General features: G+C 38.0%; 1 long non-coding RNA gene across 1 annotated transcript in view; it reads right to left on the minus strand.

The window, feature by feature from the left end:
* LOC132658750 (uncharacterized) overlaps positions 1-26,530 on the minus strand; it is a 45,539-nt gene that overhangs the window by 9,464 nt on the left and 9,545 nt on the right. Inside the window, exon 2 of the long non-coding RNA XR_009598747.1 lies at positions 15,713-15,786. This is a non-coding gene — a long non-coding RNA (uncharacterized LOC132658750). The remainder of the gene's footprint in view (positions 1-15,712; positions 15,787-26,530) is intronic.

A 26,530-nucleotide genomic window follows, 5' to 3' on the forward strand; every position in this document is an offset into this window, starting at 1 on the left:
GTCTTTTTCTATTTTCTTCTCTTCTGGAATTATATGAAAATATTAAGTCCATTCCTAATGTAATACATGGATATTTTGTACTAACTTACCAGATCTTATAAAGGAAATTTTTTTCATGTAGCCTATACCTGGGCAATATTTTTACTTATGTGATAAATATGATACAGCTTTAACAGAATTCAGGTTTGAACAAAGGACATTTGAAATGACACTTCTATGTGCCCTATAATATTTGTTTAATTTATACTGATATCTAGAAAGGTCAAAAATGAACATTGCTAACTATTATATCTAATTTATTTTTGAATATACCAATTAAGAGGAAATAACATAATTAGAAGAAACTTCAACTGAAATAAATCCTTTATCATCAGTTAATGTTAATCTCTATGTATAGTCATTAATTATTGGGAAAATCTGCCAGTATTTAAAGACTATCAGAAAATGAAAACTATAAAAAGAAGAAAAAAAATCTCAGCAGAGCTACTCCATGACCAAGATATATATGTATGTGTACAGATCTCTCTCTCTCTCTCTCACATATACATACACATGTACAAATAAATAAAATTAGTAATAATCATGTACTTTCAATAGACTTGATACATATTTCCAGAAAATAATCATTCAACAGCTTAGATCAAGTAATACAGTAGGTTGCCATTATAGGTGACATTTACTCCAAAGGACAGACCAGACTATTGGTATTCAAATTTTACTATAATTAATCTAGAACTGTTAAATTCAATGAAATAATTTATTGAAAGTTTTGAGGCACTATCAGAACATTCATGGCTTTTCTCTAATGGTTAGTACTTTGGAGAGATTAGATTGAACGGATTAGATCTGATACATAGAGTGCCTGAAGAACTATGGATAGAGTTTCCTAACATTGTACAGGAAGTGTTGAACAAAACCATCCCCAAGAAGAAGAAATGCAAAAAGGCAAAATGGTTGTCTGAGGAGGCCTGATAAATAATAGCTGAGAAGAGAAGTGAAACACAAAGGAGAAAAGGAAAGATATCTTCATCTGAATGCAGAATTCCAAAGAATAGCAAGGAGAGATAAGAAAGTCTTCCTAAGTGATCATTGCAAAGAAATAGAGGAAAACAATAGAATGGGAAAGACTAGAGATCTCTTCAAGAAAATTAGAGTTGCCAAGAGACAATTTCGTACAAAGATGGGCACAATAAAGGACAGAAATAGTATGGACATAATAGAAGCAGAGATATTAAGAAGAGAAGAGGTGGCAAGAATAAACAGAACTATACAAAAAAGATCTTCATGACCCAGATAACCATGATGATGTGATCACTCACCTAGAGGCAGACATCCTGGAGTGCAAAGTCAAGCGGGGCTTAGGAAGCATCACTAAAAACAAAGTGGAGGTGATGGAATTCCAGCTAAGTTATTTCAAATCTTAAAGGATGATGCTGTGAAAGTGCTGCACTCAAAATGCCAGTAAATATGGAAAACTCAGCAGTGGCCACAAGACTGGAAAAGGTCAGTTTTCATTCCAATCCTAAAGAAAGGCAATGCCAAAGAATGCTTAGACTACCACACAATTGCACTCATCTCATATGCTAGTAAAGTAATGCTCAAAATTCTCCAAGCCAGGCTTCAACAGTATGTGAACTGAGAACTTCCAGATGTTTAAGCTGGGTTTAGAAAAGGCAGAGGAACCAGAGGACAAACTACCAACATCCACTGGAAAATAGAAAAAGCAAGCGAATTCCAGGAAAACATCTACTTCTGACTCATTGACTCCACTAAAGCCTTTGACTGTGTGGATCACAACAAACTGCAGAAAATTATTAAAGAGATGGGAATATCAGGCCACCTTACCTGCCTCTTGAGAAACCTGTACACAGGTCAAGAAGCAACATTTAGAACTGGACATGGAACAATGGACTGGTTCCAAATTGGGAAAGGGGTACGTCAAGGCTGTATATTGTCACCCTGCTTATTTAACTTATATGCAGAGTACATCATGCGAAATGCCAGACTAGATGAAGCTCAAGCTGGAATCAAGAATGCAGGGAGAAATATCAATTACCTCAGATATGCAGATGACACCACCCTTATGGCAGAAAAGGAAGAAGAACTAAAGAGCTTCTTGATGAAAGTGAGAGAGTGAAAAATCTGACTTGAAAGTCAACATTCAAAAAATGGAGATCATGGTATCTGGTCCCATCACTTCATGGCATATAGATGGGAAAACAATGGAAACAGTGACAGACTTTTCTTTTCTTGGGCTCCAAAATCACTGCAGATGGTGACTGCAGCCATGAGATTAAAAGATGCTTGCTTCTTGGAAGAAAAGCTACAAATCTAGACAGCATTTAAAAAGCAGAGATATCACTTTACCAACAAAGGTCCATCTAGACAAGGCTATGGTTTTTCCAGTAGCCATGTACGGATGTGAGAGTTGGTCTATAAAGAAAGCTGAGCACCAAATAATTGATGCTTTTCAATTGTGGTATTGGAGAAGACTCTTGAGAATCCCTTGGACAGCAAGATCAAACCAATCAATCCTAAAGGAAATAAGTTCTGAATATTCATTGGAAGGACTGATGCTGAAGCTCCAATACTTTGGTCAACTGATGTGAAGAACTGACTCATTGGAAAGACCCTAATGTTGGGAAAGATTGAAGGCAGGAGGAGAGGAGGATGACAGAGGAGGAGATGGATGGCATCACTAACTCTATGCACATGCATTTGAGCAAGCTCCCGTAGTTGGTGATGAATAAGGAAGCCTGGCATGCTGCAGTCCATGGGGTCCCAAAGAGTCAGACATGCCTGAGTGGCTGAACTGAACTGAACTGAACTCTAATTTTGGAGAGAGGGTACTGTTGAGTTCTTCATGAAACATTTATCATTTTGGAGATATTGTTTCCAGGGAAAAAGTCAATTGAGAATTATCCAACACAATTAGACAAAAAATGAAAAAGCTAATCATGCCTTGTTTGGAATCCACCTAAAATAATTCAGTGGTGTTTTTCAATATTCTAAGGCTAAGAGCAGTTCACATTTTAAGTTGTAACCATTTTTTTGAAACTTCCAATATATTAGGTAGCAGAATGGAGAAATGTCTGAAATGAATAATAATAAATTTAAAAAATGATATTAGATCCATTCATGATACCCATTTCATGCATATAAAACAACTCTAATATTATTAAAAATAAGAACATGGTACATCTGAGCAGTTTGTTAGATTAATTTGGAATCTAAAGATTGTGACTTTCATGTTTAGCATGTAAAATATGAGTTCCAATTAATGAATATTTATTGTGATCCCACAATACACACACAAAAGATATGTTTATCTATCTCAAAAGGCTTATAACTTGAGGGAGAGAAGATAGTGGAGCAGTAGGTGGACGTGGAGCACCTCTCTCTCCACGGATGCATCTGGAACACACCTAAGATGCAGATCTCACAGAGCACCAGCTGAATACTGACAGGAATCCCTGACCACTGGAAAGGAATATCTAAATCCACGGAAATCTCAGTAGGATGAAGGAAGGAAGGGAAAAAGAGGAGAGTGAGTGGGACTGGACCTGCACTTGGGGTGGGGGTGAGGAAGTGGGGTGGGAGTGGGGAGCTGAAACAGGGTGATATTCTTGCATCTAGGGCAATCCGTTGGAACAGAAGGGAAGTATCTGAGGCTGTTTCTGAGTTCAACAGCTGATCTGTGACAGTCTGAATGGAGTGAGAACCACACAGATAATCAATGCCATAGTCCTACGTACCCGGGACATGGATGCAAGTCCACTGAATCATGTGGTGGCTGGGAGTTGGAGCATGGGCATTGGAGGGCAATTCCAGGGTGGACAGTTGTTGACTGTGGGGAAATGGCTAGAGGGTGTGGGAGGGAGAAAATCCATAGTGGGGAATGCCTTTTGAGGAATGCCAGGCAGCCATGGAGGCAGGGCACTACTGCTGAGCCACACACGGGAGGTGGCGCCATCATTGTAGGCTCTCTCTCCCCACATGCCAGCACTGCAGCTAACCAATAGAGAAAGACCCCAGCAAATGTGGTTCTTTGAGTGCCTGCTGTACAGAGCACAGAGAAGGATACCCAACCAGGGCTGCTGCTTGACTGCCCCCTCTGCCAAGTAATAGATAAGGATGAGCCAGAGAGGCTCTTTGAGTGTCAGCTTCCAGAGGCTAGAAAAGAATTCTAGTAGTGCCATATCTTCTGCTCCCATGGCCACTGACTTCTCTGTACACCTGGCACCCCAGAAGTTGCCACAATCCAAGCAGCCAGTGCCACCTCCACGCTCAGTCCTCATTGTGACAGAGCTGCCAGAGGCTAGAAAGAATCCTAATAATGACATATCTCCTGAGCCCAATGTTGCCAGCTTCCCTGCACACTTAGCACTGCTGGGGTTCCCACAATCTAAGCAACCAGGTCACCTCCACACCTGATCCACACTGGGGGGCAGACCCAAGTCCTCCAGGATAGCCTCAGAAGCAAACTCCTATGGATGACCCATATGCAGATATGGGGACAAAACTACAATTGAACTCCAGAGGCAGAGTGACTAAGGAAGAAGATTGAAAACCTTTCCACCAGCTGTACAGGCTGTAGATTAAATCCACATGGTCAAATAGCTAGACTCTGTGCATATAAAAGGACAATGTAAAAGGACAATGAGTGTTCTCACAAAAGAAAATGCTCTAGTTCTGGCAACTGTGGATATCCGAGGCAAGAACATGCAAGAGTAGAGCCAGATTAGAGTCTGATATGTCCCCACAGCAGGTCCAGAGACCAGCCCTCCCCGATATTGGAGGGCACCCTAGGAAGGTGGAGGTGAGCTGTGGCTCACAGTAGGGGAAAAGACATTAACACCTGAGATCCAAGGAAAATACTTATTAGTCTTTCTATTTTGATTTGTTCTGTAGTTGGTTTCTGGATTTTGTTCCTCTTCTGTTTTCTCTGTTGCTATGGTTGTTGTTTTTATTATCATCATTATTATTATCTCTATTTAGGCTATTGGAACATTTTTTATTTAAATCACACTTTTAATTTCTTTTATATATTTCTACTTTGGCTTTCTGAAGTTCAGTGGGTTTTTTGTTTGTTTGTTTTGTTGTTCTTTTCTTACCATAGTTTTCTTTAATATATATAGATTTTTTATATACTTCTTTTTAACATTGCTTTTCTATTTTTTTTTAAGTTTTCAGCATGTTTTTTTTGTTGTCTTTGCTTTATTCTTCAGCTGGCACTGTGCTTTGGTCTTGTTTGTTAGTTTTGTTTTTAATTGGTTGACATCATTTTGGGTTTCCTTTGCTTGCCAGGTCACTTTCCTGTATTTTGTTTTCTTTGGTCTGTTTTGGTTTTCTTTGTGTGTGTGTGTGTGTGTGTGTGTGTGTGAGTGAGTGAGTGTGTGTGTGTGTGAGTGAGTGAGTGTGTGTGAGTGAGTGAGTGTGTGTGTGTGCGCGTGTGTATTCCTTTGATTTTGTTTCTATTTGATTTTGCTTTTACAGTTTGTTTGGGATTTGTTATTTGTTTTAATTATCTTTACTGCTATAAAAAAGGGCTTATGGGATCTTGGTTCTCCAACCAGAGGTTGGGCCTGAGCCTCTGTGGTAGAAATGCTGAGTCCAGGTCATTAGACCAGCAGAGAACTCCTGACCCCAGGGAGTATTAATCAGTGAGAACTCCCACAAAGGCCTCATCTTGTATCTAAGCCCCAGCATAACCCAACTCCCAGCAGCACCCATTGCAGGACACTTCACCCAACAACAAGAAAGACAAAAACACAAACCCAATCAGCAGACAGGCTTCCCACAGACACCTCCAAACACCCCATCTCACATAGCCCTGACCATCAGAGGAAAAAAACACCTCCTCCCACTGGAACACAGGCACAAGTCCCTTCCAATATGAAGCCTTCACAAGCCGCTGGACCTACCTCACACACCAGGGCCAGAGACCAAAAGCAAGAGGAACTACGACCACGTCACCTAAGGAAAGGAGACCTCAATTATACTAAGTCAGGCAAAATGAAAAAGAAATGTGCAGATGAAGGAACAAGGTAAAAACCCATAAGACCAAATAAACGAAGGGAAAATAAGCAAACTACCTGAAAAAGAATTTAGATTAATGATAGTAAAGATGATCCAAAATCTTGAAAGTAGAATGGAGAAAATGTCGAAATCATTTAACACATTTAACAAGGACATAAAAGAAATAAAGGATAAACAGTGATGAGCAAAACAATTACTGAAATTAAAAATGCTCTAGAAGGACTCAATAACAGAATAACTGAGGCCAAAGAATGGATAAGTGAGTTGGAAGATAGAATGGTGGAAATAACTACTGAAAACTGGAATAAAGAGAAAAGAATGAAAAGAAATGAGGATAGTCTCAGAGACCTCTGGGACAATATTAAATACATCAACATTTGAATTATAGGGGTCCCAAAAGAAGAAGAAGAGAAAAGGAAAGGGTCTGAGAAAGCTTTTGAAGAGATTATAGTCAAAAACTTCCCTGATATGGGAAAGGACATAGTCAATCAAGTCCAAGAAAAGCAGAGAGTCTCATATAGGATAAACCCAAGGAGAAACATGCTGAGACACATATTAATCAAACTAACAAAAACTAAACATGAAGAAAAAATGTTAAAAGCAGATAGGGAAAAGCAACAAGTAACATACAAGAGAAATCCTATAAGGTAACAGCTGGTCTTTCAGCAGAAACCCTGCAAGGCTGAAGGAAATGGCAAGATATATTTAAAATAATAAAAGGGAAAAAAATCTATAACCAATATGACTCTACTCAGCAAGGATCTCATTGAAAATTGATGCAGAAATCAAAAGCCTTACAGACAAGCAAAAGCTAAGAGAATTCAGCACCACCAAACCAGACTTACAACAAATGCTAAAGGGACTTCTGTATGCAGGAAACACAAGGGAAGGAAAAGACCTATAGAACAAACCCAAAACAATTAAGAAAATATCAACAGGAACATGAAAGTGTTAGTCACTCAGTCATGTCCAACTCTTTGTGATCCCATGAACTGACTGTAGCCTGCCAGGCTCCTCTGTCCATAGAATTTTCCAGGCAAGAATACTGGAATGGGTAGCCATTCCCTTCTTGAGGGGATATTCCTAACCCAGGGATTGAACCCAGGTCTCCCACATTGCAGGCAGATTCTTTACCATCTGAACTACCAGGGAAGCCCATTTATCAATAATTAAATGTAAATGGATTAAACACTCCAACCAAGAAAAACAGATTGGTTGAATGGATACAAAAATAAGACCCATATATATGCTGTCTACAAGAGACCCACTTCAGACCTAGAGACACATACAAACTGAAAGTGAGAAGATAGAAAAAGATATTCCATGCAAATGGAAATCAAAAGAAAGTCAGAGTAGTAATTTTCATATCAGACAAACTAGACCTTAAAATAAAGAATACTGCAAGAGATAAAGACAGTACATAATGATCAAGGGACCAATCCAAGAAGAAGACATAACAATTGTAAATATTTATGCACACAACATAGAAGCACCTCAATATATACGGCAAACATTAACAGACATTAAAACATATCAACAGTAACACAAAAATAGTAGGGGATTTTATACTCCATTTACATCACTGGACATATCATTTAGACAGAAAATTAATAAGGAAACACAAGACTTAAATGTCACCTTAGAGCAGATGAATCTAATTGATATTTTCAAGTTACTGAAGACATCATAGAGGAAATTTAAAAAAATACCTACAAACAAATGACAACAAAAATTTGATGATTCAAAATCTACAGTTCAGTCACTCAGTCGTGTCCGACTCTTTGTGACCCCATGAATCGCAGCACACCAGGCCTCCCTGTCCATCACCAACTCCCAGAGTTCACTCAGACTCGCGTCCATCGAGTCAGTGATGCCATCCAGCCATCTCATCCTCGGTTGTCCCCTTTTCCTCCTGCCCCCAATCCCTCCCAGCATCAGAGTCTTTTCCAATGAGTCAACTCTTTGCATGAGGCGGCCAAAGTACTGGAGTTTCAGCTTTAGTATCATTCCTTCCAAAGAAATCCCAGGGCTGATCTTCTTCAGAATGGGCTGGTTGGATCTCCTTGTAGTCCAAGGGACTCTCAAGAGTCTTCTCCAACACCATAGTTCAAAAGCATCAATTCTTTGGCACTCAGCCTTCTTCACAGTCCAAATCTCACATCCATACATGAACACAGGAAAAACCATAGCCTTGACTAGATGGACCTTGGTTGGCAAAGTAGTGTCTCTGCTTTTGAATATGCTATCTAGGTTGGTCATAACTTTCCTTCAAAGGACTAATCGTATTTTAATTTCATGGCTGCAGTCACCATCTGCAGTGATTTTGGAGCCCCCCAAAATAAAGTCTGACACTGTTTCCACTGTTTCTCCATCTATTTCCCATGGAGTGATGGGACCGGATGCCATGATCTTTGTTTTCTGAATGTTGAGCTTTAGGCAAACTTTTTCACTCTCCACTTTCACTTTCATCAAGAGGCTTTTTAGTTCCTCTTCACTTTCTGCCATAAGGGTGGTGTCATCTCCATATCTGAGGTTATTGATATTTCTCCTGGCAATCTTGATTCCAGCTTGTGTTTCTTCCAGTCCAGCGTTTCTAATGATGTACTCTGCATAGAAGTTAAATAAGCAGGGTGACAATATACAGCCTTGCCCTACTCCTTTTCCTATTTGGAACCAGTCTGTTGTTCCATGTCCAGTTCTTACTGTTGCTTCCTGACCTGCATATAGATTTCTCAAGAGGCAGGTCAGGTGGTCTGGTATTCCCATCTCTTTCAGAATTTTCCACAGTTTCTTGTGATCCACACAGTCAAAGGCTTTGGCATAGTCAATAAAGCAGAAATAGATGTTTTTATGGAACTCTCTTGCTTTTTCCATGATCCAGCTGATGTTAGCAATTTGATCTCTGGTTCCTCTGCCTTTTCTAAAACCAGCTTGAACATCAGGAAGTTCATGGTTCATGTATTGCTGAAGCCTGGCTTGGACAATTTTGAGCATTACTTCACTAGCATGTGAGATGAGTGCAATTGTGCGGTAGTTTGAGCATTCTTTGGCATTACCTTTCTTTGGGATTGGAATGAAAACTGACCTTTTCTAGTCCTGTGGCCACTGCTGAGCTTTCCAAATTTGCTGGCATATTGAGTGCAGAACTTTCACAGCATCATCTTTCAGGATTTGAAACAGCTCAACTGGCATTCCATCACCTCCACTAGCGATGCTTTCCAAGGCCCACTTGACTTCACATTCCAAGATGTCTGGCTCTAGATGAGTGATCACACTATCGTGATTATCTGGGTCTTGAAGATCTTTTTTGTACAGTTCTTCTGTGTATTCTTCCCACCTCTTCTTAATATATTCTGCTTCTGTTAGGTCCAGACCATTTCTGTCCTTTATCGAGCCCATCTTTGCATGAAATATTTCCTTGTTATCTCTAATTTTCTTGAGGAGATCTCTAGTCTTTCCCATTCTGTTCTTTTTCTCTATTTCTTTGCATTGATCATTGAAGAAGGCTTTCTTATCTCTTCTTGCTATTCTCTGGAACTCTGCATTCAAATGCTTATATCTTTCCTTTTCTCCTTTGCTTTTCGCCTCTCTTGTTTTCACAGCTATTTGAAAGGCCTCCCCAGACAGCCATTTTGCTTTTTTGCATCAAAACTTATAGGATACAGCAAAAGCTATTCTAAGAGGGAAGTTTATAGCAACACAATCCTATCTCAGATAGCAAGAAAAACATCAAATAGAGAAACTAACCTTACACTTAAAGCAACTGTAAAAAAAAGAAGAAGAAGAAGAAGAAGAACAACAACAACAAAAACCCTCAATGTTAGTAGAAGGAAATAATTCATAAAATTCAGAGCAGAAATAAATGAAAAAGAAATGCAGGAAACAATAGCAAAGCTCAATAAAACTAAAAGCTGGTTCTTTGAGAAGATAAAGAAAATTGACAAACCATTAGCCACACTTATCAATAAAAAAGGGGAGAAGACTCAAATTGACAAAATTAGAAATGGAAAAGAAGTTATAACAGGCAACACAGAAATAGAAGGATCATGAGAGACTACTGTGAGCAACTATATGCCAATAAAATGGACAACCTGGAAGAAATGGACAAATTCTTAGAAAATTTCAAAGACTAAACCAGGAAGAAATAGAAATCATGAAAAGACTAATCACAAGCACTGAAATGGGAACTGTAATAAAAAATCTCCCCCGAAAACCAATAGCCCAGGGCCAGATGGTTTCACAGGTGAATTCCATCAAACATTTAGAGAAAAGCTAACACCTATCCTTCTCAAACTCTTCCAAAATGTTGCAGAGGAAGGAACACTTCCAAACTTATTCTACGAGGCTGCTATCACCCTGATACCAAAACTAGACAAAGACATCACAGAAAAAGGAAATTATAGGCCAATATCAGTGTTGCTCAGATGGTAAAGAGTCTACCTGCAATGCTGGAGATTTGGGTTTGAGCCCAGGGTCGGGAATATCCTCTGGAGAAGGGAATGAAAATCCACTCCAGTATTTTCGCCTGGAGAATCCCATGGACAGAGGAGCCTGTTGGGCTAGAGTCAGTCCATGGGGTTGCAAACAGTCAGACATGACTGAGTGACTAACACTATTACTATATCATTGATGAACATAGATGCAAATATTCTCAACAAAATTCCAACAAACAGAATCCAACAATACATTAAAACATTACATATACCATGATCAAGTCGGCTATACCTAGTGATGCAAGGATTCTTCAATATATGCAAATCAATCATTGTGATACACCATATTAACAAATTAAAAGATAAGCTTCATATGATAATCTCAATAGATGCAGAAAAAAGCTTTTGACAAAATTCAGCACCCATTTATGATGAAAAGAAAAACCTCCAGAAAATGAACATAGAAAAAATCTGGCAAACATTATTCTCAATGGTGTATAACTGAAAGCTAAGAACAAGACAAGGGTTCCCACCCTCACCACTCTTATTCAACATAGCTTTGGAGGTCCTAGCCACAGCAATCAGAGAAGAAAAAGAAATAAAACTCCAAACTGGAAAAGAAAAAGTAAAACTCTCATTGTTTGCAGACAACATGATATTATACATAGAAAATATACTATCAGGAAATTACTAGGGATAATCAATAAATTTAGTAAAGTCACAGAATACAAAATCAATACACAGAAATCCCTTACATTCTTATACACTAACAATGAAAAATCAGAAAGAGAAATTAAGGCATCCACCATCACAACAAAAAATAAAATACCTAGGAATAAACCTACCTAAGGAGACAAAAGAGCTATATACAGAAAACTATACAACACTCATGAAATCAAAGATTAAACAAACTGATGGAGAGATATATCATGTTCTTGGACTGGAAGACTCAATATTGTCAAAATAGCTATACTACCTAAAGCAATCTACAGATTTAATTCAATCCCTAACAAACTACCAATGGCATTTTTCACAGAACTAAAACAAAGAATTTCACAATTTGTATGGAAATACAAAAGACCCTGAATAGACCAAGCATTCTTGAGAAAGAAGATTGGAGACAGAGAAATCAACCTTTTTGACTTCAGGTTATACTACAAAACTACAGTCATCAAAACAGTATGGCACAAAAAAAAAAACAGAAATACAGACCAAAGGAACAAGATAAAAAGCCCAGAGATAAACCCACTCACCAATGGGCACCTTATCTTTGACAAAGGAGGCAAGAATATATAATGGAGAAAAGACAGTCTCTTCAATAATGGTGCTGGGAAAACTGGACAACTATGTGTAAAAGAATGAAATTAGAACAATTCCTAATACTAGACACAAAAATAAACTCAAAATGAACTAAATACCTAAATGTAAGACCAGAAACTATAAAACTCTTAGAGGAAAATACAACAGAAAACACTTTGATATAAGTCACAGCAAGATCCTCTATGATTGACCTCCTAGAGTAATAGAAATAAAAAATAAACAACTGCAACCTTATTAAACTTAAAAGCTTTTGCACAGCAAAGGAAACCATAAACAGGATGAAGAGACAGCCTTCAGAATGGAAGAAAATAACAGCAAATGAAGCAACTGACAGAAAAAAAAAATTAAAAAATTGCAGAAGCCCTAAACATACATTTCTCCAAAGAAGACATGGCCAATAAAACAGGAAAAAATACTCAACATTGTTCATTATTAGAGAAATGAAAATCAAAACTACAATGAGGTGTTACCTCACACTGATCAGAATGGCCATCATCAAAAACTCTAAAACAATAAATACTGGAGAGGATGTGTAGAAAAGAGAACCCTCTTGCACAGTTGGTGGAAATGTAAATGGATACAGCCACTATGAACAACAGTATAGAGATTTCTTTAAATGCTAGGAATAAAACTACTGTATGATCCACCATTCCCACTACTAGGCATATACTCTAAGAAAACCACAATTCAAAAAACACACATGTACTCCAATGTACATTACAGCACTATTTACAATAGCTAAGACATGGAAGCAATCTAGGTGTCCATCGACAGATGAATGGATAAAGAAGTTGTGGCACATATACACAATGGAACATTACTCAGCGTTAAAACGGAATGAACTTTAGTCAGCTCTAGTGAAGTGGATGAACTTAGAGTCTGTTATAGAGAGTGAAGTAAGCCAGAAAGAGAAAAACAAATATATATTAATGCATATATATGGAAGCTAGAAAGATTGTACAGATGAACCTATTTGCAGGACAGGAATAGAGATGAAGGTATAAATAACAGATTTGTGGACACAGCAAGGGAAGGAGAGAGTGGGAAGAATTGAGAGAGTAGCATTAAAACATATATCTTACCATATGTAAAATAGATAGCTAGTGGGAAGTTGCTGTATAACTCAAGGAGCTCAACCCAGTGCTCTGTGACAACCTAGAGCAGGGAGATGGGGTAGATGGTGGGAGGGAGATTCAGGAGGGAGGGTACATATGTATACTTATAGCTTATTCACATTGTTTCATTGTGGCAGAAACTAACACAACATTGTAAAGCAATTTTCCTCCAATTGAATTTTTTTTAAAGGTTAGGGGGGAAAAGCTTATAATTTAATTTGAAAAAGTCTCAGGGGAAAAAGAATCAGTTCACTGAAGTAGTAATTAAGAAAAACTGAGCATCAGTTACCATTACCACTGAAGTATCAAAAACCTTAGGCCAAAATGACTAAAAATTCCATTTACTTATGGACATTCAACACCTGGTGAAAATCTAACAGAGTGAGAAGCTTTCACTGGTGCATGGCACTAGCTCATAGTAGCCATGAGAGCCAGTTTTTAAATTTTTGGAAAATTTTTGAGATCATTGTGAAAGGTACATTATTAAAACTTAAATTACATAAACTTACAGTTAACAAACACTTGAAATTCATCACTTTCTAATTATTTCACAATTTTGTATTATCTAATTTTTTTCTTTAAGAAAATAAAGCCCTCTATTTCCAGGGAGAGGGTCATTAAGAAAGAAAAGAAAAAGACTCTTGTTAGCATCTTATTTTCTTGATGTTATTAACATTTACTATATTTGTGTGGTGGAAACACTATGTAATGGTGGCTACCATGTAACTCTTACTCTGCATTCAATCATGTCTTGTTGGTGAGAATATTAACATGGAAACTGACAAATTAACAAATGATGCAAGTCACTGCTTTTTGTTTGAGTGAGCCAGTGGCTAAACGTTTATCAGCACGCTATTGCTCATATAGCACTTTAAGCTGGAATTCTAGGTCTATGGAAGACTCAAGAATTAGATACAAAACATCTCATCAAGCAGGTGAGTAGGCTGTCCCTGAAAGTGCTTTGTGAAAGAAAGTTGCCCAAATAGACAATATTCCAGATGAGTTAGGCCTCATGATTACTTAGTATCCCAGTGATCAGATACTCCATCTCCACCAGAGCACCTCCGGAGTTATTTTTTAGGAGTACATGACATGGCTTTCCTCCAGAAACCCAAGGGTCTGTATTGTAATTTTCTGATCAGAGAGTGTTATAAACTCCACAGAATTTTCCCCATTACTGATACCACTAATATCATATGGACTGCTGGGTTATATGGATTCAAACAACAGTGATTCTTGTACCATTGCCTAGATCTGCTGCAGAACTTTTTCCTGCTCTGAAAGTGAAAATGAAAGTGAAGTCCCTCAGTCATGTCCAACTCTTTGCTACCCCATGGACAGTAGCCTACCAGGCTCCTCCCTCCATGGGATTCTCCGGGCAAGAGTACTGGAGTGGGTTGCCATTTTCTTCTCCAGGGGATCTTCCCAACCCAGGGATCGAACCTGGGTCTCCCACATTCCAGGCAGATGCTTTAACCTCTGAGCCACCAGGGAAGCCTGAGCCTCACTTAAAGCTGGCAGACTTTAGTGTCACCCAATATACGGGTTGTACCGCTATTCAAAGATGTAAGCACTTTTCCAGATACCCTTAGAGCCCAATGAAGTCTTTGGGGTGATGTGTTCCTTTATGGTGAGGGGGCAAGATGCAAAAATGTGTTCTTTACTGTTAGGGGATGTCCTGGCATACCTTAGGCAACTGAAATCCTAAAATTGTTAACTTTGTGGCAGTTCCTTAAATTTTCATAGGGGCTATGTCCTGCATTCTGGAGTACATGAGTCTTGATACTGGAAATATTTCAGGTTTTTTTTTTTTTATTAATGAGTCAGATTGGCAAGATGTCATCAATACAGTGGACCACTGTGACGTTCTGTGGTATGTGTAGCTGGTCTGTATCTCTTTGGACTATTTTAAGACAGAGGACAAGGAAAGCCCTGGGGCAAGACTGTAAAAGTATTATGCGGTATATTCCCAATGAACAGAATTTCTGATAAGAATGGAGACAGATGCATTCTTCAAACCAACTGCCACATACCATGTACCTGAGATTATGTTAATCTGATCTAGCAAATATACTATGCCTGGCACAAGCAGCTGAAATTGGGGCTATTACTTGGTTTGCAGTAGTCCACTTTTATCTTCCAACATATGTCCAGATTTTACAAGGACCAGACTGGTTATTCAAATGGGCATACAAAGAAGACTACCACCACTATATTTCCCTTAAGGTTAGACATTATTTTTTGTTTACTACCTTTGTTTTTTCTTGGAGGGGGTGCAATTTTAGAAGCTGCCACTTGGCTTTCCCTACTGTGATAGCTCTCATCCTTGTGGCTATACCAATCTCTAAGGATTTAAGGATCTCTCTCAATGGCAACCCACTCCAGTATTCTTGCCTGGAGAATCCCATGGACAGAGGAGCCTGGTGGGCTGCAGTCCACGGGGTCGCAAAGAGTCAGACATGACTGAGTGACTCCACTTTCACTCAGTTAATAGAGAGTCCATTTCAGTTATACCTGTAGGGCCAAGGAAATGACCATTGGAAACGCTGTGGAAATCACAGTGGAAACACTGTGATTCAGGTCTGAATCATGACTCCATTTATTGCCTGGCACTCATTTCCCCCCACTCCAATAGGAATCCATCATGATGCTTTGAGTATTCAGATTTCAATGTCAAGCTGGGTCTAGCGCCCAAAAGTTCTTAAAATGTTTGGCTATTACCACTTCTTCAGTGTACAGTTACCTTGATAAAAACTATGAGTCCCTCTAATGATGGACTGTGAAAATTGTTACTGGTATGCTTACCATAGTGTTGCAGGGTCCATTCTCCTAGTGACTTCTCTCTCAGTTAATAGGTTCTGGTTCCAAAAACCCCTGAACTGGGAAAGAAATAGGAACTTTTATTGAAGCAATTGAGCTTAGCTACCTGATCATCTATCCTTGATCTCATCTGATTTTATGGATTGATTAGCTTCCTTCTGTTTTTCTCCTAGTTATGCCATATTCTATTAAACATCTCCATCACTCTTTGAAAGTCATGATCCCCTGGCTCTTGCTCTAAACTTGTTGCTCATCACCATAATAATATTGACCTGGCTTCTAATGGTTATAGCACTTCCTCATGGCTTCTAGCATCCCCATTTCTATCAATGAGGCCACTTTTATAGCAGCATCACCACTGGCCAACAGAGGACTACCACCATAAAGCATTTTTGTGATGTTGGTTTCCTCTCACCATCACATCTGGCAAATGAGATGGTAAGTGGTGTATCCTCTTAGCCTTCCCAATAAACACAGCCCTTCAGGGTATTTCCTGGATTTACACAGTATGTCCACTTCAGCATTCCCACTTTTGCCCTATAGTCTTCCAATACTTGCCACGGCAACTCTGGTGTCTCTATCTAACTTAAAGCGAACCATTGCTTTGTCCATGTTTGGAAAAGTAACTATCCTTGGAGTCCTTGTGAAGGAGTTAAATCCTGTTTCCTGGAAGAGTGATCCCAAATCAATAAACTCTATATTTTCCAACTTTATATTCTGCTTCCCATCCCTGCTTAGTCAAGTGCCCTTAGAATCCAGTCCCACACACATATTCCCCCAACTCATGGCAGTACATATTGACTGGAAACTGCAGATAATTCGAGGTTGAGTCCCTTTCCGACCTTATGAGAGCATCATTTCCCTGGCAAAACCATGATATGGCTTTACCCTGGTTATTGGCCTAGTGACCAGAACAGTGCTGAGGCATATCCTGGGATGGGAAGCTGGGTGGAGAACACAGGTTGTCTTATCTGGTATAAGTTTATGCACCATTGTCAAACAAGTAGGGAAAGCTAGTCTTTTATAGAGAAGAGGGGCCACAGGGTTCCGGGTAACCTGGGTTTTTAAACTGTTTCGACTATTAACCTATCTGTCTCCAGCCTTTGTGTCAGGGTCCACATCTTTCCCAGTTTAGATCATGACCTTGGCATAACAGAACTTGGATTTTTTTTTTTTTTTTGAAAATTTATCTTCCTTGAAGGCCTTTTAAAATTAAGTCCCAGGCCTGGTCTTCAGCTTCCACTTAATTCCACTACCCATATAGTTACTCTTTCCCTCACGTTTCTTAAATGCCAGAATCATGGCATCAGCTAGTGCATTCCTTTCCACCAGTATACCATTCTACTTCACTAGCAGCGAAAATTTTAACAATGACAATGTCTTGTGCCAAAAACTTCCTTGGTTCCACCTATCAGCAATGATGAGATTCTCATTGCCAGTTGGGTGGCAGGTGATACAGTTTCTAATTCTGTTCTCAATATTTGCTTTGTCAGGTCTGGCACCAACTGTAGGTCAGGCACCTGAGAAACAGACTCTGAAATAGAGCTTACAGTGCACTAAGGTTATTAGGGAGTGAGTGCACTGATATCAAAGCCTATGGGAAGAGTTGTGAACAAACAAAACTGGGAGGGGAGAGAAGCTGTATTTTAGAGTCAATGGAGGTCTAAGTTGACACTACACTGAGGTCTAAAGCTTGGTTACTTATTTGGACTTATTATGAATTGAAGCAAGATGCCAACATTCGTTTGATCACAGAGAAAACAAGAAAATGCCAGAAAAACATTTACTTTTGTAACATTGACTATGCTGAAGTCTTTGACTATGTGGATCACAACAAACTGTAGAAAATTCTTGAAGGGATGGGAATAGCAGACTACCTTACCTGCCTCCTGAGAAACCTGAATGCTGTCAAGAAACAACAGTTAGTATTGGACATGGAAAAACAGACTGGTTCAGAATTGGGAAAGAAGTATGTCAATGCTGTATATTGTCACTCTGCTTATTTAACTTATATGTAGAGTACATCATGCAAAATGCTAGGCTGGATGAATCACAAGCTGGAATCAAGATTACTGGGAGAAATATCAACAAACTCAGATATGCAGATGACACCACTCTAAAGGCAGAAAGCGAAGAGGGATTAAAGAGCCTCTTGATGAGGGTGAAAGAGGAGAGTGAAAAAACTGGCTTCAAACTCAACATTCAAAAAATGAAGATCATGTCATCTGGTCCCATCAATTCATGGCAAATAGAAGGGGAAAATGTGGAAACAATGACAGATTTTATTTTCTTGGGCTCCAAAATCCCTGTGGACAGTGACTGCAGCCATGAAATTAAAGATGCTTGCTCCTTGGAAGGAAAGCTATGACAAACCTAGACAGCATATTAAAAAGCAGAGACATCACTTTGCTGACAAAGGTCTGTATCTCTTTGCTAAGTCATGTCCGACTCTTGCGACCCCATGGACTGTAGCCTGCCAGGCTTCTCTGCCCATGGGGTTCTCCAGGCAAGAATACTGAAGTGGGTTGCCATTTCCTAAACTATAGTTTTTCCAGTAGTCATGTACGGATGTAAGAGTTTGTTCAAAAAGAAGGCTGAGCACCCAAGAATTGATTACTTTGAACTGTGGTGTTGGAGAGAATGCTTGAGAATCCTTTGAACTGCAAGGAGATCAAATCAGTCAATCCTAAAGGAAATCAACCTTGAATATTCACTGGAAGGACTGATGCAGAAGCTGAAGCTTCAGTACTTTGGCCACCTGATGTAAAGAGTTAACTCACTCGAAAAGACTCACATGCTGGGAAAGACTGAAGGCAAAAGGAGAAGGGACAGCAGAGAATGAGCTAGTTAATAGCATCACTGACTCAATGGACATGTGTTTGAGCAAACTCCAGGAGATAGTAAAGGACAGGGAAGCCTGGCGTGCTGCAGTTCATGGGGTCATAAAGAGTTGACATGACTTAGGGACTGAACAGCACAGAAGTGAGAAGATCAGACCTTTTTACTCCTTCTTGAATCAGTCATTAGGTGTAGGCTTCCCTAGAAAGGGAGCATGACCTTGGGCAAGGCAGCGCTGAGGCAGTTTCCTGGGCTTCCCTGGTGGCTCAGAGAGTAAAGCATCTGCCTGCAATGCAGGAGACCTGGGTTCGATCCCTGGGTCAGGAAGATTCCCTGGAGAAGGAAATGGCAAGCCACTCCAGTACACTTGCCTGGGGGTAAAAAGCTATCAGCAATATTCACAGAGGCTGGGCAGAGTAGATGGGGAGATCTAGATGGCATATCACAGCATTCATCAACTATAATAGCAAAGTATCTTTGATAATTTCTAGACTTCAAACTTCCAAAGAGTGCAGAACTGCCTAGGGATGGATGTGATAAACAAATATAAATGTTATTTAATGATCTATTAGGTTGAAGAATATGACCTTGATCTTTCTGTAGGTCAAAATGATTGAATAACATCAATTTCATAGTTTAACCTAATTATAGAATAGACCGAGAAGGAGCTTTCATTGGCCTGTGGTCATATTTAAATGTTTATACATTTTAAAATAATCTATAAAATACTTTACTTCCCACACATGCCCAACACCCTCCCCATCCTCCCCATTTTGGCTATACTCATTAAAATCTCTGCTTTTAAAGCACTTGATTTCACCAAAACCAATGGTAAATAATGCCTCATGAATGCAACGGGAACACTTTCATTCTACCTCTGAGACTTGACTCTTGTCCCTCTCTTCACTTGGAATTCTTCTTTGTGCATTGTCCCAACCAAACTACAACAAGAACAGTACCCTTTTCCAAACCTACCTCCTCCTTATAGACTCATGAGGGAAGACAATGTCGAGAGAGAGAAGATAAAGTCATTTCAATGTATTTTTATTCTGTATTTACGAGTTCTTTATTGCTGCATAGCAAATCACTCCAACACTTACTGGTTGAAAACAATACCAACCATTTTGATCACAAATGTGCAATTTAGGCAGGCTTTGGCATGGAGCATTTGTACCTGTCCTACATGGCATCAGCTAGGGCAGCTCAACTAAGGGCTGAAGGATCCATTTCCAAGCTGGCTCATTCACACATGACAAGTCAGTGCTGGCTGCCAGCTGGGAGCTTAGCCAGGGCTGAGGGTGGCAGGGAGGTGGGGCTGTTGGATTCAGTATGGTGGCTGAGCTCCAAGAGTGAACATCCCAAACCCAAATGGATTATGTTTGGATATTACTAAAGAATTTAGCTGAGAATCCAAGTAATGCCTGATCTTTTCTCCATCTGTTTTTCACTTATAACCAGCTTATTTCAAAATGGATTTGAGGCAGAAGCTCCCTTTATTTAAGGGAGACATAGTAACTTTTAAATGCAATTTTTATACTCTGGATTCTAAGAGATGATCTGCATTTCTGAGAGGGAAAATAAGTATGTGCACAGTGGGAGGAGATGTGTTTGTGCATTTATACTCTGTGGGCACACATGTACATGCCTGTGTGTTTTATACATGTGTATATTATGTATATGCCTATAAGCATCTACATGTGTGTGCATGTGACTGTGTGTGTTTATATGTGTGTCTGACAATGTTATTAAAATTGTGTCTGTGTGTGTTAGCACTTGTATGCATGTGTGTGCACGTTGTTTAGTTTCTATAAGGATATCAATCTTTATTGTAGTTCCAAAATTGTTGCAGGACTGCTCAATGATAGCATGGTACTTTTTAAAAGAAAATTCAGATCTCTATGCAAAGTCAACAGAAAGTTTGTCGCCCAGTCATGTCCAATTCTTTGCAAATCCATGGACTGTAGCCTGCCAGTCTCCTCTGTTCATGGAATTCTCTAGGCAAGAATACTGGAGTGGGTTACCATTCCCTTCTCCAGGCGATCTTCCCAACCTAGGGATCAAACCCAGGTCTCCTGATTATAGGCAGATTCTTTACCATTTGAGCCATCAGGGAAGCCCTGAAGTCAACAGACAGTAATGTAATTATTTTAAACTACATATGTATTAGCTCAAAACATAACATTCTCTTCAAGTAACAACTTTATTAATACAAAACTGACTAAGACAGCTTATCTGAGCCATCATCTTTTAAATGTTTTAGTATCAAAAGTCCTGCAGATTGTCCTGATAAAATACAAGAGATGCTGTAGAAGAATCTACTGAATTTTCCATGACAAATGTGATTTATGACATACTTAGAACTACCTGAGAAATGATTCTGAAATTATTCATTTGTTTCTGGTTCAAGTTAACAAAGAATGCAGCACATTTTTACCATTGTTTGTAAAGGAGATTTAGGTTTCCAAAGAATGCACTACACAACCACTCTAACCTTGGTATCTGATAATGTTAAACTTTATTTCTCTGGTGCATGAGGCATTTACAGGAGTTACATTTTGCTTAATTTTGTTATGTATATACAGTAATATGGACTTCTCCAGGGGTTCAGGGGTAAACAATCCTCCTGCAATACAGGAACCAGAGGAGACATGGGTTTGATCCCTGGCTCGGGAAGATCCCTGGAGGAGGAAATGGCAACCCACTCCAGTATTCTTATCTAGAGAATCCATGGACAGAGAAGCTTGGCAGGCTCCAGTTTAAAGGGTCACAAAGAATAGGACATGACTGAAGCAACTTAGCACACATGCATATACATAATACACACTTTTTTAAAAATAGTTCTATGAGTTTTGACAAAATGCACAGAGTTGTATAATAGCCATCAAAATCAGGAGACAGAATAGCTCCCTTACCCCAAAATACTAGCTCATCTTGTCTCTTTATAGTCAAACCCTCATTCTCCCCTAAAGCCTGGTAACCACTTACCTGTTCTCCCTCCCTATAGCATTGCCTTTTCCATAATGTCATGGAGATGAGATTATACCATATATAACCTTCTGAGTCTGGCTTCTTTCACTGAGAAAAATGCATTTGAGATACACCCATATCATTACATGTATATACATTTAGCTTGTTTTTATTGCTCAATAGGACTTCATTTTATGGATGTACACTGTTTGTTCAACCAATAACCAACTAAAGGACATTTAGGTTATTTCTAGTTTGGTGTTATTGTGAATAAAGCTGCAATAAGCATCCATGTACAGTTTTAGTGTGGGAACAGAAAGTTTTAATTTCTCTTGTAAATAGTAATGGGATTACTTTGCATTGGGATTACTGGGTCAGACAGTAAGTTCAGCTTTAACTTTATAAGAAAATTCACCTTGCATTTCCATCAGCAATGTATGAAAGTTGCAGTTGCTTCGTATCTACTTCAATATTTTACTGTATTTTTATAATAGCCCTTCTAGTAGGTGTATAGTAGTATCTCCCTGTGGTTTTCATTTGCATTTCCCCAGTAACTAATGATGACAATCATATATGTGTTCATTTTCTTTCCACACAGTTCCTTTGAGAAGTGTCTGTTGAAATCTTTGCCTATGTTTGAGGGGTTATATGCTTTCTTATTGTTGAATTTTGTTTGTGAGTTCACTATGTATTCATAATTACTTCACCAGATATCATTTACAAATATTTTCTCTAGTTTGTAGCTTGTCTTTTCATTCTCTTAATAGTATTTTAAAGAGCAAAGCTTTAATTTTCACAAAATCTGACTTAAAAATTTTTATTGTATAAATCATGCTTTAGGTTAATATCAAAGAACTCATTCCCTAATATGAAGTTACACAGATTTCCTATATTTCATCTAAAAGTTTTATAGTTTTATATTTGTATTAAATCTAGGAGTCATTTTTAGTTAACTTTTTTATCTTTTGTAAGGTATAGGATATGGTTCATTTTCATGTCTATGATATTCAATTATTCTAGCACCATTTGTTGGTAAGACTATCCTTTCTACATTGAATTACTTTTGCATCAGTTGACCATTTTAGACTGGGTCTATTTCTGGAACTCCTACTCTATCACATTGATCTATGTGTGGTATTTTCACCAATACGACACTAACTTGATTACTATAACTTTATAGTATGTTTTGAAATCAGGTAGTATGAGTCTCTCAATTTTTTTCTTTTTTCAAAATTATTTCACTTATTCTGATTTCTTTGCTTTATAATACAGATTTTAGAAGAAGTTTTAGATATCTACAAAAAGTCTGGTGGAAAATTTGCTTGTCCATAGATCAATTTGGGGAGAATAGATATCTTAACAATAATAGGTCTTCTGACCCATGACCATGGCATATTTTCCCACTAATTTAGGTATTATTTGATTTTTTTAAAAAATGTTATTGGAGTATAGTTGATTTACAATGTTGTGTTAGTTTCAAGTATACAACAAAATGAATCAGTTATACATATACATATATCTGCTCTTTTTTTAGATTCTTTTCCTATATAGATCGACAGAGTATTGAGTGGAGTTCTCTATGCTATAGTAGGTCCTTATTCATTATCTATTTTATATATAGCAGTGTGTATATGTTAATCCCAATCTCTCAATTTATCTCTCCTCGCCCTCTTATGCCCTGGTAACCATGAGTTTGTTTTCTACATCCATGACTCTACTTCTATTTTGTAAATAAGTTTAAATGTACCCTTTCTTTTAGATTCCACATATGAGTGATATCCAATAGTATCTGTCTTTGTCTGAGTTAGTTCATTCAGTATGCCAGTCTCCAGGTCAATCCACATTGCTGCAAATGGCATTATTTTGTTCTTTTTAATGACTGAGTAATATTCCATTGTGTACATGTACCACATCTTCATTATCCAATTCTCACTTGAAATTGAGGGACTTCCAGAATGCTGGGTTTATATATTTTATCAGTTCTAAAAATTAATAACCTTTATAGCTTTATTTTCTCTCTACTGCTCTTTTGGGACTCTAATACATTATTGTTAGACCCTTTCCCTCTACCCTCATATCGCTGAATCTCTCTTTTGTAGTTTCCATACTTTATTCTCTCTGTGGTGCATTCTGGATAATTTTTTTCTGACTTATCTTCAAATTCCCAATTATCTTTTTATCCATGAATAGTCTTTTAATTTCTTTGCATTGATCCATAATGTATTCATGTAAATGTGTGTATGTATATACAAATGTATATATGTATGTGTATATACATAAACACAAACATACATATATATAGATATATATCTATCCATGAATATATCTATATGGGTCTATTTATTTATATACATATATTCATTTCTACAAGTTCCAACTGGTCCTTTTTCAGATCTGATTTTACTTCATAAGGTTTTCTGTTTGCAATATTTCAGTTTATCTTTCATTTATTTAAATATTGAAAGCATAATTGTTTTGTAAGTCTTAAATAATAAGTCCACATCCAGAGTCTTTGTAGATCTCTTTCTGCTGTCTGTTCTTTCTGCTTTTTCTTATGCATGGTGCTTTTCTTTTGTGAGTGGCACTGTTTGTGCTAAATATCTTTGAAAATATATTTATAATAATTTGAACTCTGTTATAAAAAGGTGCAAAAATACACAAAAGAAAGTACACATTTGCTTAAACCAAATATCTAGGGAGACTATCTGTTTGGTATCACTTCAAACTAAATTCAGTGCTAGGTGGGTTCATTTTTATGTTGCTTTTTGGGGGGTCCATCCATAAGATGTCAAATATAAAATGTAAAACTATATTCAAAGGCCAATTTACTTCTACTTCACAGTGACCCAAAGAGTATAGCCCTTTAGGAATTCTACTTATACTGGGGAGCATCTTCTCTTAACTTCTTCCTGCCTTGGGTAACCATATCAGCTGGCTGCAAAAACTAAAGTTTTCATTTTTCCTGACTGACAAAAGCCTTCAGAGGCCACTCAGCTCCCTTTACCTCTCTGGATTCCTGCTTTCCTTTTAAGTTTAACTGGAAATTCCTATCTTGTTAGCTCTTCAATGCTTTATAAAAATAACTTCATTTTTTGCATTTATCCATAATTTGTCATTGTTTTTCTGAAAAAAGTTGGCCCAAATAACCTGCTGCTGCTGTTGCTGCTAAGTTGCTTCAGTCGTGTCAACTCTGTGCGACCCCATAGACAGAAGCTCACCAGGCTCCCCTGTCCCTGGGATTCTCCAGGCAAGAACACTGGAGTGGGTTGTCATTTCCTTCTCCAATGCATGAAAGTGAAAAGTGAAAGTGAAGTTGCTTAGTTGTGTCCAACTCCTAGTGACCCCATGGACTGCAGCCCACTAGGCTCCTCCATCCATGGGATTTTCCAGGCAAGAGTACTGGAATGGGGTGCCATTGCCTTCTCCAAAATAACCTAGCTTGCTATTATTAGAAACAGGAAAATCTTTACAAGAATAAGTCCCATTGCAGATTGGAATTGTACAGGTCCTGATATGTCACAGTGATAATATTTTAATTTATTTTCATTTTACTTTTGTGGAGAGGTGTTGCCCATTCTAGTTTCTGCACACAGCTATCTTATTTTAGGGGTGAAAATGAAATATTCAGTAGGAGTCTTTTTCTTTTGGCGTCAGCAATGAACAGATTCTCTTCCCCATCTGTTAGTTGGGGGCAGGGTGAAAAACATTTTCTTTTTCTCTGTAATTTTCTCTTTTCAGACCTACTTATATAATTTTACAATTACCTTTATGTTACAGAATATTTGTTAGCACTTCTAAAAGTGACTTTTCTTATTCTGTGCTCACAAGTCTTTGTTATTATTTTTCCTGCCTTTCTCTTATTTGTATGAGAATGAAGATCAGGGTTTGTAAGTTTCCTTTTCTGGTTTTTTTTTTTTTTTTGTAGGAGTAGGTGGGTGAGGGGAAGCTATCTTTTGTGTGTGTGTGTGTGTTACTTGAACTCTTGTTATCCTATTTTCCTTATTTAACTTTTTTTTTTTTACAGAAATAGACCCATAGACATAGAAAACAAATGGTTATGGTTACCAAATGGAAAGGAGGGAGAGGGATAAATTAGGTGTTTGGGATTAACACACACACACTCCTGTAAATAAAAAAGATAAACAATATTATCCTACTGTATAGCACAGGGAACTATACTCAATATTTTACAATAGCCTATAAGGGAAAATAATTTGAAAAAGAATAGAAATATATTACTGAATTACTGTGCCCTATATCTGAAACTAATGCAACGTTGTAACTATACCTCAATAAAATATATATGTGTGTGTATACAAAGAAAAGAGAAAAATGTTTGATTTAATCCACTTCATTTTTCTTGGCAACCTATGAAGTGCTGATAAAGAAATTTTTCTAAGTTTTATGGTGATGGGATTAGATTCAAAAAATTTTTCTAAATAAATAAGAGGATTATAAGAAGTTTCGAAGAAACTACAAGTCAGACTTTTGGTAACAACTGGATTATCTCATCTATTAATAAAGCCAACTTCATCAAGCAATAACTTGTTACAATCTCATTATAATCAATGCTTAAAGTGTTTCTAGCCTTGTCATTCATGAGTCACCAACTATTGGAAGCTGCACCTACCAAGGGGTTTTGTTAAGAAGGGAGACTCCACCCTTACACACCCACACTGAGCAAACCAGGAGTTGATACTTGAAGAGAAAACATAAAAGATAAGTACAAGTCAATAAAATAACAGGCTAATAAAAATTAAGATAGTAAGCAGAAAAGAATTAGATACATAAAAACTAATTATTCTTTGGGATTATTACAAACTTAAAAATCATATTATCACTTTATTACAAGATGTGTATGTCTATAAATGGGCTTCCCCAGTGGCTCAGCAGTAAAGAATCCACCTGCAATGCAGGAGCTGCAGGAGACGTGGGTTCGATCCCTCTGTTGGGAAGATCCCTTGGAGGAAGAAATGGCAACCCACTCCAGTATTCTTG

This window comes from Ovis aries, chromosome X, assembly GCF_016772045.2.
Source record: "Ovis aries strain OAR_USU_Benz2616 breed Rambouillet chromosome X, ARS-UI_Ramb_v3.0, whole genome shotgun sequence".
Taxonomy (NCBI): Eukaryota; Metazoa; Chordata; class Mammalia; order Artiodactyla; family Bovidae; genus Ovis; species Ovis aries.